General features: G+C 38.7%; 1 protein-coding gene across 3 annotated transcripts in view; it reads left to right on the forward strand.

Moving 5' to 3' along the window:
• Positions 1-16,085, forward strand: part of eya1 (EYA transcriptional coactivator and phosphatase 1) — a 62,778-nt gene that overhangs the window by 10,721 nt on the left and 35,972 nt on the right. For 2 of the 3 annotated variants that reach the window (XM_026179472.1, XM_026179480.1), the window contains exon 1: positions 11,848-12,155. The exons of the other annotated variant lie outside the window; for it this stretch is intronic. The gene's annotated coding sequence lies outside the window, so the exon portion shown is untranslated. Of the gene's footprint in view, positions 1-11,847; positions 12,156-16,085 lie in introns of those variants that run through there. 3 annotated transcript variants of the gene reach the window in all.

The raw sequence follows: 16,085 nt of genomic DNA on the forward strand, positions 1-16,085 counted from the left end.
AAAATGCTAATATTTATGTTAAAGATTTCCTCTTTTAAATTCAGACATGGCGTGCATATACATGCACTTCCCGCTAAGCTTTAAGCATAGTAATTGCATTCATTTAATTTGTGTAAGTCCTATTTTAAAGTATTACAGTATTAATCATTGAATCTGGCCCCTGGGTCAAATCTGGCACTCGGAGTCATTTGGTCCATCTTGGAATTTGAATTTTACCATTTTTAAACTGCAACAAAACTTGTACTAGCAGAAATGTGTGCATGTAGTGGACATACCAGGGGGGTTGAAACACGTTTTGCCAATATTACATATTCCATAATTATAATTAAACCAGAAGGAATTTCAGTTTATTTGCTAGGAAGACACTCTGCCCTGGCTTTGGCAAAAGCAAAATAAAATCATATTTTCACCACTCCTTACTAAAACCTATCCGGCATTATTTTGCCAAACTCTGAGTGACTCTGTATGGTTTCTTTTAAAGGGACTCTTTAGCTTTTTCAGTGCCCAATGTGATCTCTGCATAATTAGAAACCAAGCTATACTTTTTAAGAGTCGCTATTTCTATCCTTGATTTATGTTGATTTTCCACCATGACTTCAAATGGTATCCTTAATCACAGACAAGTCAAGCCCTATCAGATAGACATGAATGTGACTCTACCATACATATTTATGCAGTATATTGTATTTAAAATTAAAGGTACTATTTGCTTTACTGGTTGTTGGGTTGCTGTTTGTGGTGTGAGCTAGATGAGTACGTCATCATTGATAATGTTTTGTGATCAGTGCAGTATAATAATTAGATGCCTGAGTGTTCCAGAAGTCGAGACGAGCATGGACCCCTCTTCCTCTGCAGTAGTCTTTTCTCTTGTTTACCAAGACCATCTTTAAAGGCTCCCATTTGATGCTGATATTGTTTGTATCAGGTGTATATCTTGCACCTTTCAACTTTTTGTACCGAAGCAATCTTACCTCGTCGTCCTTGATCCACCACTGCTTTCCCATCAGTAAAATGCACAGACACAACTAGAGAATATCCATAGCTGCTATTAATGTGTATGTGTTTGCAACTGTTTTACTTTCTATGTGTGTGCACGGATATTCTTTTCTTTCAGTTTTGGGATTTGTTCTGCAGTGGCCTCTGGAATGCTTTCAACACATTGATGAGATGACAAGTTATCATTGATCTGTCCTTACTTAGTGGGATCTATTAAATAATGTATGGGCTCCCGTGCATTACCAGGACAATCTCCTGTCCTCGACCCATTAGAGGAGTAGGGCATGGGGCCCTAGTGGCTCAGGGCCCTCAGAGGTCCTTGGGCTTTCATTTAATTAAATTATCCTATAATGAAAACTCCCATAAGGAGATTAATTTTAATTATTTATCAGCGGCCGATTTGAGGGAGAGGCTGCATTAATAATGCATGAAAGGGCTAAACATTTTTCAATTCATCACCTTTTCCTTTTGTTAAAGGTGCAATTTATTAAGTGCTCTGCAGCTGCTAGAGATATTGGTGGTGGAGATGTGGACAGCCAGTCCCAGAGGTCAGTCAAAGGGGCTGCTCAAGTGCTCAAATGTCATTTGATAATGTTCATATTTATTGGTCAATTAATATCCCTAAAATTCTTCTGTAGTATTAAGTATTGTACTAGTGTCTTTGCATGCATTTGTACGTGTTTTGAAAGATTTATCCACACTGTGAAAAAGAAAGTAACACTTTTCCTTTCCTCAAATATACAGTAATGTTTTCCTCTGTTTCTCAAAGCTTGATGGATTTTATATTAATACCTAAGGCAAGGAAGTAATCAAAATTATGCCGGTAGTTCTCTGTTGATGTTTGTATATCTCCATCAGATTGGCATGTTGATTCCCCTTGTGTGAGCACATTAGAACGCTTTGGTGTCTGGCCAACAGAATAGGGGAAGATTGTCGACTGTCGCACTGTGTGAAACTGTAATTAGCTGGCTTGGTAATGTACTTATTTGGGTCCCCCGGCTGCAGAGATAGCAGCACAGTTGAGAGCTGTAAGATGATACATTGCTGAAAACAGCTGCCTTTTTGTGTTATAAATGAACAAAATCCACATTTTGCTAAGTTTTGTATCACGGGAACATACAGGCAGACAAAGTGGCAGAAGTGGCTCAAGGCAGGAGACAAGAATGTCATTGGGATGGTGAGCGGGGTGCATTTATCAGCCTTCATCAATAGTTAATAAATAATTCAGGCAGAGTCTGGGGCTTCTTTAGGGCAGGGTTTCAGCTAGCTTGTAATTTTGTAAATTGCATAGTCATCATGCAATGGATGGGCCAGGCTCCTCTGAGAGCTACAGCTGTGAATCTAGAGCTGTATTTATACATGCACTGCAGCCCCAAATCTTTCTAGAATCACAGAGCTGAATGTCAAAATGCTAATGTCCAAATCTTGTAGAGTATGTGCTTCAGGTAACTGTCCATGTCTGCCCAGATACAACCTAAACCACATGGAGTAATTTCATTGGGAAGAATGCAAATAATGAGGGATATCTTCCATTGTTTGCAACATGTGAGAAAGTGCAAATTTGGATGATGTGTAGATTAGATTCTCCTGAAATGGTCCAGAGTTCATGTCTTTTGAAGATGCAAGAGAAAGATAGTGTTAACCAACTTTGTGTCAAAAATACCTACATTTTAAAGGTTTTGTTGCCCTCAGTATATCTAAACTAGAATGAATTTCTAGACGTAACTATAGATAAAAGTTTGACACTCAGTACTTTGGGTTGAAATTTTCCCAAAGCAGATCCACAGTTTGCCACATAAGCTTGGCTACAGCATGAACAATTTAAATCAATATTCAGAAAGTTGCTTTTTGTTAAATCATTCTCCCATCTTTAAACAAACTTCCACCAGATACTTGCACCAGCTCGCACCAGAATAAACAGGCATTTCTTCCCATTGTGAGTTGTTCAAATTGTCTTAGCCCAGGTGCGGCTTTAACAGAACAGTCCATGCCCATTGAATGACCAAAGCCTTCAATTACTCAAAGTCAGCCTTCTGATACTCCTCCTTCAACAAAATAGGCCTTCTAATTGCCCCGACAGGTATTACCAGTTCTGCAACCAATAGCACACTGTTCTTCCACATTGTTTCCTAGGCAACTGGAAGTTTTGTGACCTATAAAAAGTTGCTACTCCTGTAACTGATCCGAGCCTTTGCGGTTGTTTGTTTCCATGGTAGGCTGCTGAGCTATTTATATGTCTGTTTAGTTGGTAGTAGTAGGCAGAGAAAGTTTTGCTAGCAGTTTTATTCATTTATTTATTTTAGGCAAAGTTTATGTTGGTGTTGATAGTCTGAGAGTTGACATGTGTTTAAGAACAAAAAAACACCTGGGGCTTCAGCAACTGAGTCACAAAGTTGAGAGGAAGAAGGCTTAACATTCTCATCCCGGTTTTCCCTCTGTATGCTCCTTATAACAAATAGTGTTTATTTTGGAGTCAGAGGCAAAGTCCCGGTCGGCCAGAATTTCTTTGTTGTGGCTTTGTTAGCAAAGACATGCAGATCTGCTGGTATTGATGAATCATGTGTTCATCATCAGAGGTTACTAGCAGTTCATCACACTTTCCCCTTGTGATGTTTGACTATCAAAAGGTTTATCAGGGATTCCTCATTATTAAAGTGATAATTTATCTCTGATTCACAGGTTTGAAAAGGTATATTATTTTTCAAAGGTGCCATGTACAGAGTTCAAGGAGAGATCTCCCTGAAGGTATTTGGCAGCTGTAGCAAGCTGAACTCCAGTTTTACTCTTGTCTCTTTCATTCCCTTTACACAGCATGCAAAAAACACTATAATATCACTTGTTAGAGAAGTGTACCACCATTTTTCTTAGTTTTGTTTCAACTCACAGAGACATTTACACAGATCAGCCACGAAATGTACTGTCCCAGACATTTGTGCAGACCAGCACGCACCTATGGCAGCAGGCTCCCTCTGTGCTACAGTACACCCAGCATATCTGTTCAAAGACAACTCAAGGAGTACAAATGAGAGCTGAAGCTTCAAACTCTACTGATCCCGTTCTGTTCAAACATTGTTACGGAACAAGCATGATCCACCAAGGCCCCCCCACCTCCACTTTTCTCCCACTGCAGCTCACAGTACCCAAAAGATTTGGTGCCAGTGTCCTTGTGTCAGACACAACAATACAATTGCAGAGGTCCTTTGTTTATGTCCGCTACGGGTCAAAGAACTTTTGATGGCACGAAGGAGACCTAAACAATAGTAGACAAGTCCTGTTAATCCTGTGGCTGTGAATATTGTACAGTTGTTTGCTTTATATGCATGTTGTTGCAAATTTTTTTTTATGCCTGTGACAGCATTTCTTTTTTTTAAATCAGTTCATCATCTGTAGCATTGTCATTTAGATTACATATATGCAATGCAAAAATAAGACTGCTACTTGGTCACTTATTTTGAGATCTCATAAGAGTGGGAGGATATTTGTTAGATGGATGTTTACACCAGGTGAATTATCAATAGGAATTCATGTAGGTTATAGTCTCAATACATTAATTCAACTAACAATCAACTACTGCCATCTTTAAAGCCTTTTACACTGCGTTAATCTGACCTGGCAAAACATTTCCAGGTACTGCACACTTTTAATGCCATTCTTTTGGTTACATGTCTGCTGTAGCTGGTTTGTTGCTTTACGATTTAAATCCAGCTGTTACTTCACAGTCTGAGTCATTTGCATAAGAGAAAACTTGGCACAGGCAAACAGGCAGACACCAAATCTATTCTTTTCTGCAAGAATTATCTTTTTACCCTTACCTTCTGCCTGCAACAATGTTTTTTTTTTTTTAATTAAAGACTGGCAATAGGATTGCGGTGTTACTGTACTTAAGTTGATGCTAAAATACACAGAAATACTGCACACTAACACGAGCCATATTGACAGAGAAAAGCGTAAATTCTGAGATTGTTTTTCTTTAAATCAGTTATACCAAAAAAAAAAAAGAAAAAAAAAGAGAGACAGAGAACATATTTTCTCACAAGCACAAAGGGAGAGTGTTCTGAGTGGAGTGCATTGCAAATTCCATTTCCTCATAAGGGAAGTCACCTTTTAGAGGGGCCACTGCTGCTCTGAACACATCAAGAGGAAACAAACATGGCATATCATTGACTTTTAATGATTTCATTCACAGTGTCTGTAGAAAATGCACTGCATCTCAACTCTTTACTGACTTTTCAGTAAATTATGTATTCGTTGATTCCTCTTGGTTTAAACTGTTAGCGCTTCTCCTGGCGGTGCCATCTTTGTTTTTTCATATGTAAAGTAACTTAGACAGCTCTTCCTGTCTACTGGATATTGATAGTGCAGCAGTAGTACTCTAAGAAAAACAATAAATGAAAGGCTGTCTCCCTTACTCATGATGGCTGCAGCAACAAGTACCAGACACATGCACAGAAGTCACCTAGAAGTACTTTGAGGGGATATATTAGTAGAAGAGTCAGTGCTCCTCCTGCATTGTCTGAAACTATAATTAATGCATTGCTTATTTTGAAAATCTGGAAATATTTCACTAGCTAGCTGCTGTTTGTTAACTGTATTCACAACTTTATTGTGGAGCTCAGTGTGTTTCTTGCTCCTGTATAAAATAAATGAATAATCTACGCATCAGCCGGCCGACGTGCAGAGTATGCAGATAAACCCAGCTGTTAAATGTGTCGAAGAGTTAAAAATTACTGAAAGCTGGTGTCCAGTGGCGGTGCTCATTCATCACTGGAAATACCCAAGCTATGTTTGCGTGCACTTGTTTCTTTGCGAACAAATGTGGATGTAGGCTAAATATAAGTTATTGTCCGGTCTGTGCTATTTCTGGTTATTTGGGACAAATACCTGATTGATAATGCCCCTGGCTTAAATCCTCATCTGTGCTCTTGTATCATCCCTTGGCAAATATGGCACTGCAACTTGAATGTGGAAGCATTTTCTGTTAGTAAGACAAACCGCTGGCTTGCACAGCAGTGCCTCTTTTGTAACTGTATTTAGTCACTGAGGAGAATGGCACAGACCCAATCCAAGTGTCTTTCATCTGGCCAATTCAAACAGACGTTTGACCCCAGACATTTGCCTAATGTGTTTTTGTTATGTGGACTCCTGGCTTCACAAATGTCACAGTGGTTGGACTAGTGGGGGTTTGGTAAGTGAGTCAGAGAGGAGGACAGAGTTTGCCTGGAGGGGTGGGTTTGAGAGGCAGCAGTTATGTCTATAATGTCTGCATTTTGCACTCTAACCAATTGGGAGTTGGTTGGTGGTGAACATAAGTTCCACTGATGACCTGCCCCCCCCCCCCCCCCCCCCCCCCCCCGCCTCCTTGCGGGCCAGACCCACTGCAAGCCTGTTGATCAGTGGCCTGGCCTCTAGTGCTTTGCTGACCTGGGCAGCTGGGGAAGAGACGGGGAGTGCCACATTTCTGGCCGCCTGGGTTGCACAAGTCAGAAGTCTGTCCGAGACAGTTGGGGCAACCCTGACAAATGCTGCCATTAAAGGGGTGGTGAAAATTTATTACCAAACATATTGGTATTTTAGGGTGCAGCTAATTTAGATTTAGTAGTGTTGCTGTGAGGCTGTATAGTTAAACCAGAATGCTAGAGAAATTCTAAAGTCTTACTCTTCATTATCATAACAGTTATTAATATCTGCTAAACCTACTGAGGAAGAACCCTCTTTACACTCAGATTTGTTTCTGTGCTTGATTGCAAATTTTAAAATGATGTGACAGCTATAAGCAGATCCCACAATTTGTTATATCAAGTGAAAATGTGCTTTTGTGTGCATTGCCAAAGAATTGCTGCTGAATGACAAAAATGTGCCACTTCAATATGTTTTGATTCCTTTTTCTGATTGTTATTGCATTTGCGGGGAAGGCATCTGAAAGCAGTTATCCACTGTGTAACTTTTTTACATTAAATTATGAAACTTTTTTGGGTTTTGGTAAAAGCTGATGGCGAACGAGGGCCTTCTATTTTAAGTCGATTTCAGACTACTGAGGCTTGGCAAAATTATATCGATAAAAAAGACAAGCGACTGCAGAGGGTGAAATTGTTTTTCCCTGCTTTCATAATGGAGCCGTTTATGAGTAACATGAGCACAATAAAGAAACAAATACAAAAATAGCCATTTCATCATTTTTTAAAATTATATTTCAATGCTATTATGAAGGGTTGTTAGGGTATAAACAGCTTAGATAAAGTGTACCTGTTTCGTGGTTAATAATTTCTCCGTAAAGCCATGCAAGATCAGTTTTCAATGCGAACTTTGTTTCTAATATGGACAGCAACATATAGATCACATTCATGACTAGAATAAGCAGTTTAGAATATATCCGTCTCTAAAATTTTATAGCCTTATATTTCAGTGTTTTTAGCTTTAGAGATTGTGATAAGAGCAAACTATAGATCATACTGTCATAGCATACCATTGGGTTGCACGAGCATTAAAGCTGGAGAACATGTTGATGTTCCTACTCATCAGTTCGTAATTACATAAGTTCCCAGTATTCATAGGTTGGACTATACTCTTCTTTAATCTAGTTTTTGTTCTTGTACAGACATCTATAAAATGTTTCACTGAATTTTGCAAAATATGTCCACCGAAAGATGAAAACAACATCAATTACACAAATAGGTATGGTAAAGCTTTTTCTTGCATGTTCATATATGTTAATGTCAGCTGCAAAATGTGTGTCTATATTTGCAAGGAAAGTTAGGTCATTGTTAAGCCAAATTCCAAGAGAGATAAATCAAAAATCCACATTTCACTTACTTATTAGAACAAATGTTCTATTAAAGATTTCTTTATCTTTCAGCAGGACGTATATTATGTATGTAATGCCCACAGTGATAGCTTACTTCCAGCCCTAGCAATGTCTTATTCTGAGTAATAGGTCTCTGAAGTGTGCTTGTTTGGCTTTTTTGGGACCATTGGAGACCAATAAAGTATCTGTCTGAGGATTTTCAGGGTTCCTTATAGACTTTCCCCAGGTGTGCTTCACTGGTCATAAACTACACTTGTCTCTTATGGCGTATTCATGGACAAATGTGTCCATGGAGAGTTTTTAACTACATGCCAGTTAGCAAGCACCGGGGCAACTACAAAATATAGTAACTGCTTTTGTAAATTCTTAAATCTGAATAAGATTGAGTTAAGTATAGATATTTCATATATATTTCATATATATATATATATATATAGTGTGTGTGTGTGTGTGTGTTTTTCTTAAATGGCATTTTCTCATAATTCAAAACATGTTTCTTGTGTTTTATTTGGAATCAAGATGACTGCAACACTAAGGTCACTCTGTTCATTTAATTTTGTGACGTCCACTGAGGTTAACCATTTCCTTTGTTCCTTGCTTTCTGGAGAAAAGTGCTAGTGTATTTTCATGTCGAGGTATGCTGTGTTTACTTTTATCGCTGCTCCTCAGCGAGCCAATCCAACCTGATGTTTGTTTATAAGGAATTCAGGCTTCACTAAGAACTTTCATTCACCACTTGAAAGCACTTGAGTTGCTACTAATTTACCTTGAGGGATTTCAAAATTATCTGTCTGCACTGTCAAAATCTTTTTTGTGGTGGCAGCTTATCATCATCAAAGATTCTCTTTGGATTTAATGAAAAGCCTGTTAGATGGGCAAATGTTATATTCTGTTTACTTGAATACTGGATGCAGAAAGACATTTTGAAATGTGTTAACATGTTTTTGGTCATCAAAACGACATTGGTTTGCTTTTTGTTTTTGCTTCGAGTGCTGGAGTTGTCATTGTTGCTAGGAAAGTTGCTTTTAAGTCTACTATTACAGAGTTCAGAAGAAAATCCATGCACTCGAAGAGAGAAGGAGTGGAATGGTATTGAAAGTGATCTTGTATTTCCCTTGGTCATCAGACTACTCTTTCTTTACCAAGGATATGTCGCTCTGTGTTGCTTTGTTTTGAACAGGAAACTTTACACATTGAACAGCTCAGGAATATCCAGCAACTAGCACTTACCAAGCTCCCTGACAAATTGCGATCCGGCAAACTTCACGTCACACTTGGGTCAGGGGCAAAGTTAGGAGTGGGAGGTTTGTATAGTTAAGGGTTTTTTTTTGTATTTTCTCCATAGTTAAAAGGTGAACACTTCACCCGGTAATGTCTGTATAAATATATAAAACTGTTATTTTATCCAAAGTTATCCCAAGTTCAGATTTCTCTTCTTGGGGGATGGTTTTGAATGTAATGCTTTGCTGAGACGTATGTCAAAAAAGGAACTTGATCCTCCAACGTGTGACATTGTGCAAACACTCTAGTAGTTCTACCCAAACAAGTTTGCAGCATATGCATATGAAAATATTGCAACTGTGTCACCGGGGTGTTAGCATTTTGTTTCATCTGGACCACTTGATCCCTTGTCACACCGTTCCTGCTCCCTTCACACTGTTTATATATTCTTTGTCAAGTTAGGTAAACTCACTTTACTGAGATGTTCTCCTTTGTGGAACAACAGAGTAAAAAAATTGCCACAATTACTTGAGTTAGATCTATGTTAACTCTTAATTCTTTATCTGAAAAACTGCATCAGCCAGTTGGAATTGAAGTCTCTCTTTCCATGTGTGCAAGAAGCTGAGTGGATAACCTATTGGCAGTGGAGGACAGTGCAGATCTCTCCTCACTCTAAATTGCAGTTAGGCATCCCTGCAGCCCCTCATGAAGACCATTGAGTCCCATCAAGATAATCCTTAATAAAGAACGGCTTCGCATTTAATCTTAGCTCTCTTCTCAAATTTCTTACTTGATATAGTTTTTGGCAAGTGGTGTTTTAGCGCTGATGTCAGTCGAACAGTATCAGTGCATCTTTTGTTAAGCTTCCATCTGGCAGATGTAGAGGCACTCTTAGTTTTTACAGTTCCACAAACGATTATTTTATTGCTCTAATCTGCAAGTTTTTTTTTACTTTGAATATGTTGAGTCCCCCTAACTGCGATAGTGTATCGTTGCTCTTTTTGATTCTGTGCAAAACTTCAGTTTTAAAACTCATAATATTGACAATTCACTTCGAAGTTCAATCTGCTATTTTCCGTAAGATAATTTTCATTTATTGACCTTAAATTTAATACTCCGTGACATGAACATAGTAGTTTAGCAGTAAAACTGCTAGATTGATTGAAACTTCGATTCACAACATTCAGATGCAGGATGCATGCAAGAGTGTAAGAGGAAAATCTGAGTTTAATCAATGAGACATAAACAACTCTGGATAATTATACTGTACAATTTGAAAATAACTCACTTGCAAAATTACATCTCAATCTAATTTTACACAGCCACTTAAAACGGAGAGTCACTGAATGAATGTAGTATCTTAATTGGCATGTGTACCCATCTGCTATTAGAACTAGTTACTTGAGAGCCCCCAAGCATCTATTAGTCAATTTAGCTATTAAGAATCTGTTCAATGTGCAATATATTTCGTGATCTGATATTGCAATGTGATCCTGTGGATTTACCTGTGGGCTGAGGGTTTGGAAAGGCAGGCAGCGCTTGCATTTCAGGCACGTCCACATTATTACTGCACTGTGTTTAAATCAGGAGTAGTGCAGCCCGGATCTATTTCTGTCAGCTCCTCGTTGACTACTGCTACACAGAGGCCGGTTGGTGGCGACCTGCTTTCAGTATGGGCCTTGAACACTACAGCTGATCAGGTGCAAACTGATTAACTCATTTTCATTAATATTAAATAAATACTATCATAATCATATAGATTTGAACGTGCTCTTTCGGTGACATGTGTGACATTATTTAATTTCTTATCATCACCAACTGACTGGGAGTTAACAAGATCTTCAAGTAGCACACAAAAAGCCCAGCCACTAACACAGCACGCTATTCTTCTGGCAGTGGGTGTTCTTTTTCTCTCACCACCTCTTTACCATAGTAAATGTATGGTTTCCTCTTTCTTGGTAATCATTTGTCAGTACTACAGTTGGTATTTAACCCACAGCTTTATTTTGTGGAAATTAAACATATTTTAAACGGTTCATTGATATCTCAGCCATTATTTACACAGACTTGATATTCTTGAAAAAAAAAAATGTCATGACACATTGAAGCAAAATCTGTACACGCCTCATCACCAGCCTGAATAAATCACCAGTTCAAGCTCATCAGTAGCAGCGTGGCCTTGTGTTGCTGCTTTGCGCAGTTGAAATAATAACCTGGAGCAGACAGAAGGCAGTCATTACCTTGCACACAGATGCCGTGTGTATGGGTTGACGGAGGACTTCCACTAGAGTGCTGTGGAGATGAACAGAGCCGAGTTTCTTGGCCGCTTTTAAAACCTCTGGCTTCCCATCACCTTAGCTAATGACCTAGCCCCTTGTTTACTCTCTGAAGTCCTTCTGTGACAGAAAGAAATCCAGCAATGACCCAAGGCTCACAGGAGAAAGAAAAAAATGTGGTTTGTGGTGGAAAAAAAAGAGCATAACAAAAACAACAGAGAAAGGGGGGAGAAGAAAAGTGTGAGCCCTGAGGGTTGTGAGCAGAGCAGTGGACAGACAGGGCAGTGGAGAGATCAGCCTTTTCATTGTCTTAGTCTCCACTGATACAATCTGGAGAGGACTCTATTGCTTAAAGCTTTGAGTTAATGACATATGGGAAGCTGGTGTGAGGCACAACTCCCCCGTGCCTCCTCCAGACCCAAAGTCTTCCTGTGAGAGCACCGAGCAACTTTTCTGCTTTTTCAAACGGCAGCAGCCTCCCTCTCCTTCCCTCATTCACTGCCTTTTTTCCTCCCTCCCTCCCTCTCCCTTGCTCTCGCTCACTCTCTCTCTTTTTTTCCCTCTTCCTCAGACACTCACTAGTCACTGCCTGAAGCAGTAATCGGACAACTCTCTTTCTCAATGGGACTGAGTCTCCTGAGATACCGCGTGGGGCTCAATGGGTTCCAACACCTAAAATGAAAAAGAAAAAAGTAGTTTTGTAGTTTACATTTATTGTGCTACAGGTTCTACGGACAGCTGAGACGTGTTTTAGAAAGTTTGCCACCCGCTCTGCTGGACTGAACGATCTTTCTCAAGAAGATTTTTTTTTAAGGAAGATAAAGAAGGGATAAACACACAGTGATTCAACCATAATTCTAGTGAGTATGACTTTAATTTCTGTGCGATAATTATTTGACATTCTGGTTTACTAACTGTCTTGACATGATCAGTATTTCTTGAGTCTTATAGTGTGTGTGAAAGTTTGTCTTATTTCATACATTTCTGTCAGTGTTTAAGCAAGCATATAATACTCAATTAAAGCATTAATGTCAGCAGAAAGAGTGACAATTATGACTGACATTATCTTTTAAAACAGCACCTATGACAACCCTTAATTTTGCAATTTAAGAAATGTAATACTTGAGTGCATCTTACAAAAATAATGGTAAACAAACTCAAAAGTAAGGCTTTAAATTTCACGCGGTAGCTGCAGTTTATTAATGATAAAGATAGATAGCAAAAGTATTTAATTATATTTTACGTTAGTAAATCCAGCTAATATAAAATTAAAAAATTACACAAAATCATACACTAAACTCTGTTTTTATACTACATACAGTCCGGCTGAGTTTTACAAGTTTCCAGTCAAATATGTCTACAAAAATAATAATTTATTGATGTAAATTACCAGTGTAAAACAGATATAATTTTTTTATAGTCATTAAAAAAATCGAAGTTAATTTTTTGACCTTCGAGTAAAAATATATTTGAATTTTTTTTAGAAAGCCCAATGACTTTAGTGGCATTCAAAATAATACAAAGACCGTAAATACATCAAAATTCACATTTGAAATATGGGAGCCTCTTTTTTTTTTCTTCCTTAACACACTACATTTTGTTGAAGTGTGGGAAAGATGCTGGACTGTCGTTGTTCCTTTTTTTTTTGTTACTGGCGGAACAAACAAAATGAGCACAGTCAAAGCAGTTGACATCTAATGCCATCTGCTGAAGCGAGGAATGTTGCAAGACCTGAGAGGCTCACAGCCTCTAAACACGACAACAGACCCCGCTTCTCGGCCGTGCTGCGTCTCTGCTCGCCAGTGTTTCACGTGTAGCGAAGATGACTCACCCACTGTAATCACTAGCCTCTCTAATTGAAGGATGTTCTGGTTTAATGTTCTGCGTATGATCACAGGCTTACATCTCAAGTCGAGGAATTATTGTATGGTGTGTGTGTGTGTGTGTGTGTGTGTCCGTGTGAAGCGCATTTCATCTTTCTGAAATTTTTTTCTTTTTCATCCTCTAATTCTTGCCATTTTCAAACGCCTGCCCTTTTTTGGAGTTTAGAAAAGGTGTGTGCTGATGAAAGAGAGGAAATAGAGAGGTTAGGATCGCCTAGTGAGCCTCCGCTCTATGTAGACAAACATGACAGTGTGTTTGACTGCCTGCTGCAGCCATTCATTCACACAATAACCGTATTTATCCAATTAACAGATAATGAGCAGGCTGATTTGGGGCTGTTTACACTGTGTATTTGCTTTACACAGAGAGAGATCAGGGTCTCTCTGCCTGGCTGCAGTGCTTCATGCATGTGTAGAAGCAGTGTTTATAAGCAGGAGTGGTCGGCGGTGATGGTGGCATTGTTTGCCCAAGGACTGATGCCTTCCGTATGGATGTGTCTAGCCGGCCAAGCTCTCATCCTCTTCTCTCAGAGAGGAGATTGAAAATGGTGAAAGACACAGACGGCTAATTGATCGAGCCTCACTCAACTGTTAGGGAGGAAGATGGAGGGGTGGAAGAGAGCTCGAGAGAAGGAAGAAGGTAATAGGAAAGCACCTATTAAGTAGCCCATGCTGGGCATTTAGTGGAAAGGGGTTGTTTACTAAATACTGTGGGGTGTTGTTTTGTTAACACACCCCTGTTTAGATCTGGAATATGTGGTTGAAAGAGCAGGAAATGGGTGCTCCGAGCCTTTTCTAAGCTTTCCTGATGATTGCTATTGCAGGTCCTCAACCACTAATACCCACTTTCGTGCCTTTTGTGTGTAAAGGGCAATATGTTTATGCCGAGTCAGAATAAAAAGCAAGGTGCTGAGAAAATGTATTTCATTTCAACTGCATTGCACAGAATTAATTTAATTTATTTATGTTTTTGTTTTTATAAAAAAGATATTGCTAAAACTACTTTGCAACCTTTGGCGTTGTCAATTTGAAGTCTATTTAAAATGTGTATTGTTTCCTATTCTGTGCAAGTACTAATTTTTCTCAGTATAACAAATTGCTTTTTCAGGATTGAGAAAATTAAAACGACGAGTATTAAAGCTTCATAATCATTCCGATTTGTCCCTGGACTTTCTTTCACCTTTTTCTCGTAAAGCCTCTCTCATTCTGCAGCGGTCACGGTGGTAGGCAGGTTGTGATAAAATGTCCACCTTAAATCTTGTTTGATGGCCCCTCAAAGGCAAAGTGGCCTTCTGGAAATAATTTTGAGGGTTGAAGAGCACAGTATTAACAGATTTAATGTAGCCATTGAGCGAATTGCTGGAGCACAATGTCATATTGAACCAAATGAGAGCGACAAATTGCACATCAACAAACAGCACATCTGTTAATAATTGTGCTTTTAATTGTAGACAAGTACAAAATTTAAAATTGCATGTCAAGCACCATGCGCTTTCAATTGTCACTGCACGTCGCACACATTGCTAAAATATAAAGAATACTCCTCCATTATATGTATGCATTAAAAAAACCCAAAGTAATTTATTATATTTTAAGTAATAATAATAATAATCTTTAGATTTGTTTTTTAATAAGATATATGGGCCATGATGAAGTCGTAATAAATAAAACAACAGAAATAGTTTTTCTTGTAAACAAAAAAAGGATATTAAAAATACAACAGTATTGAACTTCACTTGTCACTTCATTTTATCAGAAATGTGCAGTGCTTATGTAAAATTAATAACACTGACAGGGTGAAAAAGCACCAGTGTATTTAATGTTGCATTTGTTGGCAGCTGGCTTTTTTTTTTTTTGGCCTCGTATGGAGACACAAGTGAAGTGTAGCATTTTGTAAACTGTGCCTAATTCCACTCACATCTGTGTCCAATTGTTGTCCGCATCTACATTCTTTGCGAGTGGATTTATTTTTCCTGGGCCACCATGTGGATTCAGCTGACCAGCTTAAGTGGGGATTAGTTGTTTTAAAGTTAGATTTTGATTAAAGCATTGTTTTGCAAAAGTTGTAACACACAACACATGGCTTATATACTCTGTAAAATACAAAAGACTTTGTGCAGATTATAAGATAAATATGTATTAGAAATGACAAAGGGGCTATTGACTGAAAAATGCCACTTTTTACTTGTCTTGTGCATTTTTTAAATTTGCATTAACATCTTAAAATACTAAACAAATCACAATTTTTATGTCAGTGCGTATATGAAAATAAGCAACCCTTGCTTGTATAATAACAGGTATATGCAGCAAAGAAGAAGAAACAGTGTGTGCTTGGTCAGGCACCCTGCATGCTCAGATGATCTAGCTAAAAGCTTGGCTGTAGCTATATTTATCTTTGGAAATGCAGGTCTTGAAATAAGTAAAGCGTAGTAAAAAAAAAAAAAAAGAAGCCTGCTAACGGCTCTGAATGAAGCATGTTGTGGCACTTCTTTTTTTTTCTTTCTTTTGATGACACTTCCAACGCTTCATCTAGTCAGGCTTTGTTCTTGTTAGCTTCAAAGACCTGGCAGTTCAGGTTGAAGTAAAGAAGCACATCAAAGATGCTAAATGCAGACCTTTTTTAAAGAAAAAACTAAATGTTTAGCGGTGATGAAGAAAGGCATGTTTTTGCTTTTAAATCCAAGCCCCCTCCCTTCACCTCTCCCATCTTCCCTGCTCTCCCTCACCCCCTTCACCTGGCTGGTTTCACCTGCTGGCAAAGGCTGACACACCACTATGGTAATGGCTTTATTGGCATGAACTGTTGAAGAGAGAAGCCAGCCACCACACACACCATACCACATCAGCCCACCACAACACTCTCGCTTCACAGCTTCCCCCAACTCTGTGATCTCTCTTAATGTTCTG

The sequence above is a fragment of the Astatotilapia calliptera genome, chromosome 9 (assembly GCF_900246225.1).
Source record: "Astatotilapia calliptera chromosome 9, fAstCal1.2, whole genome shotgun sequence".
Classification (NCBI taxonomy): Eukaryota; Metazoa; Chordata; class Actinopteri; order Cichliformes; family Cichlidae; genus Astatotilapia; species Astatotilapia calliptera.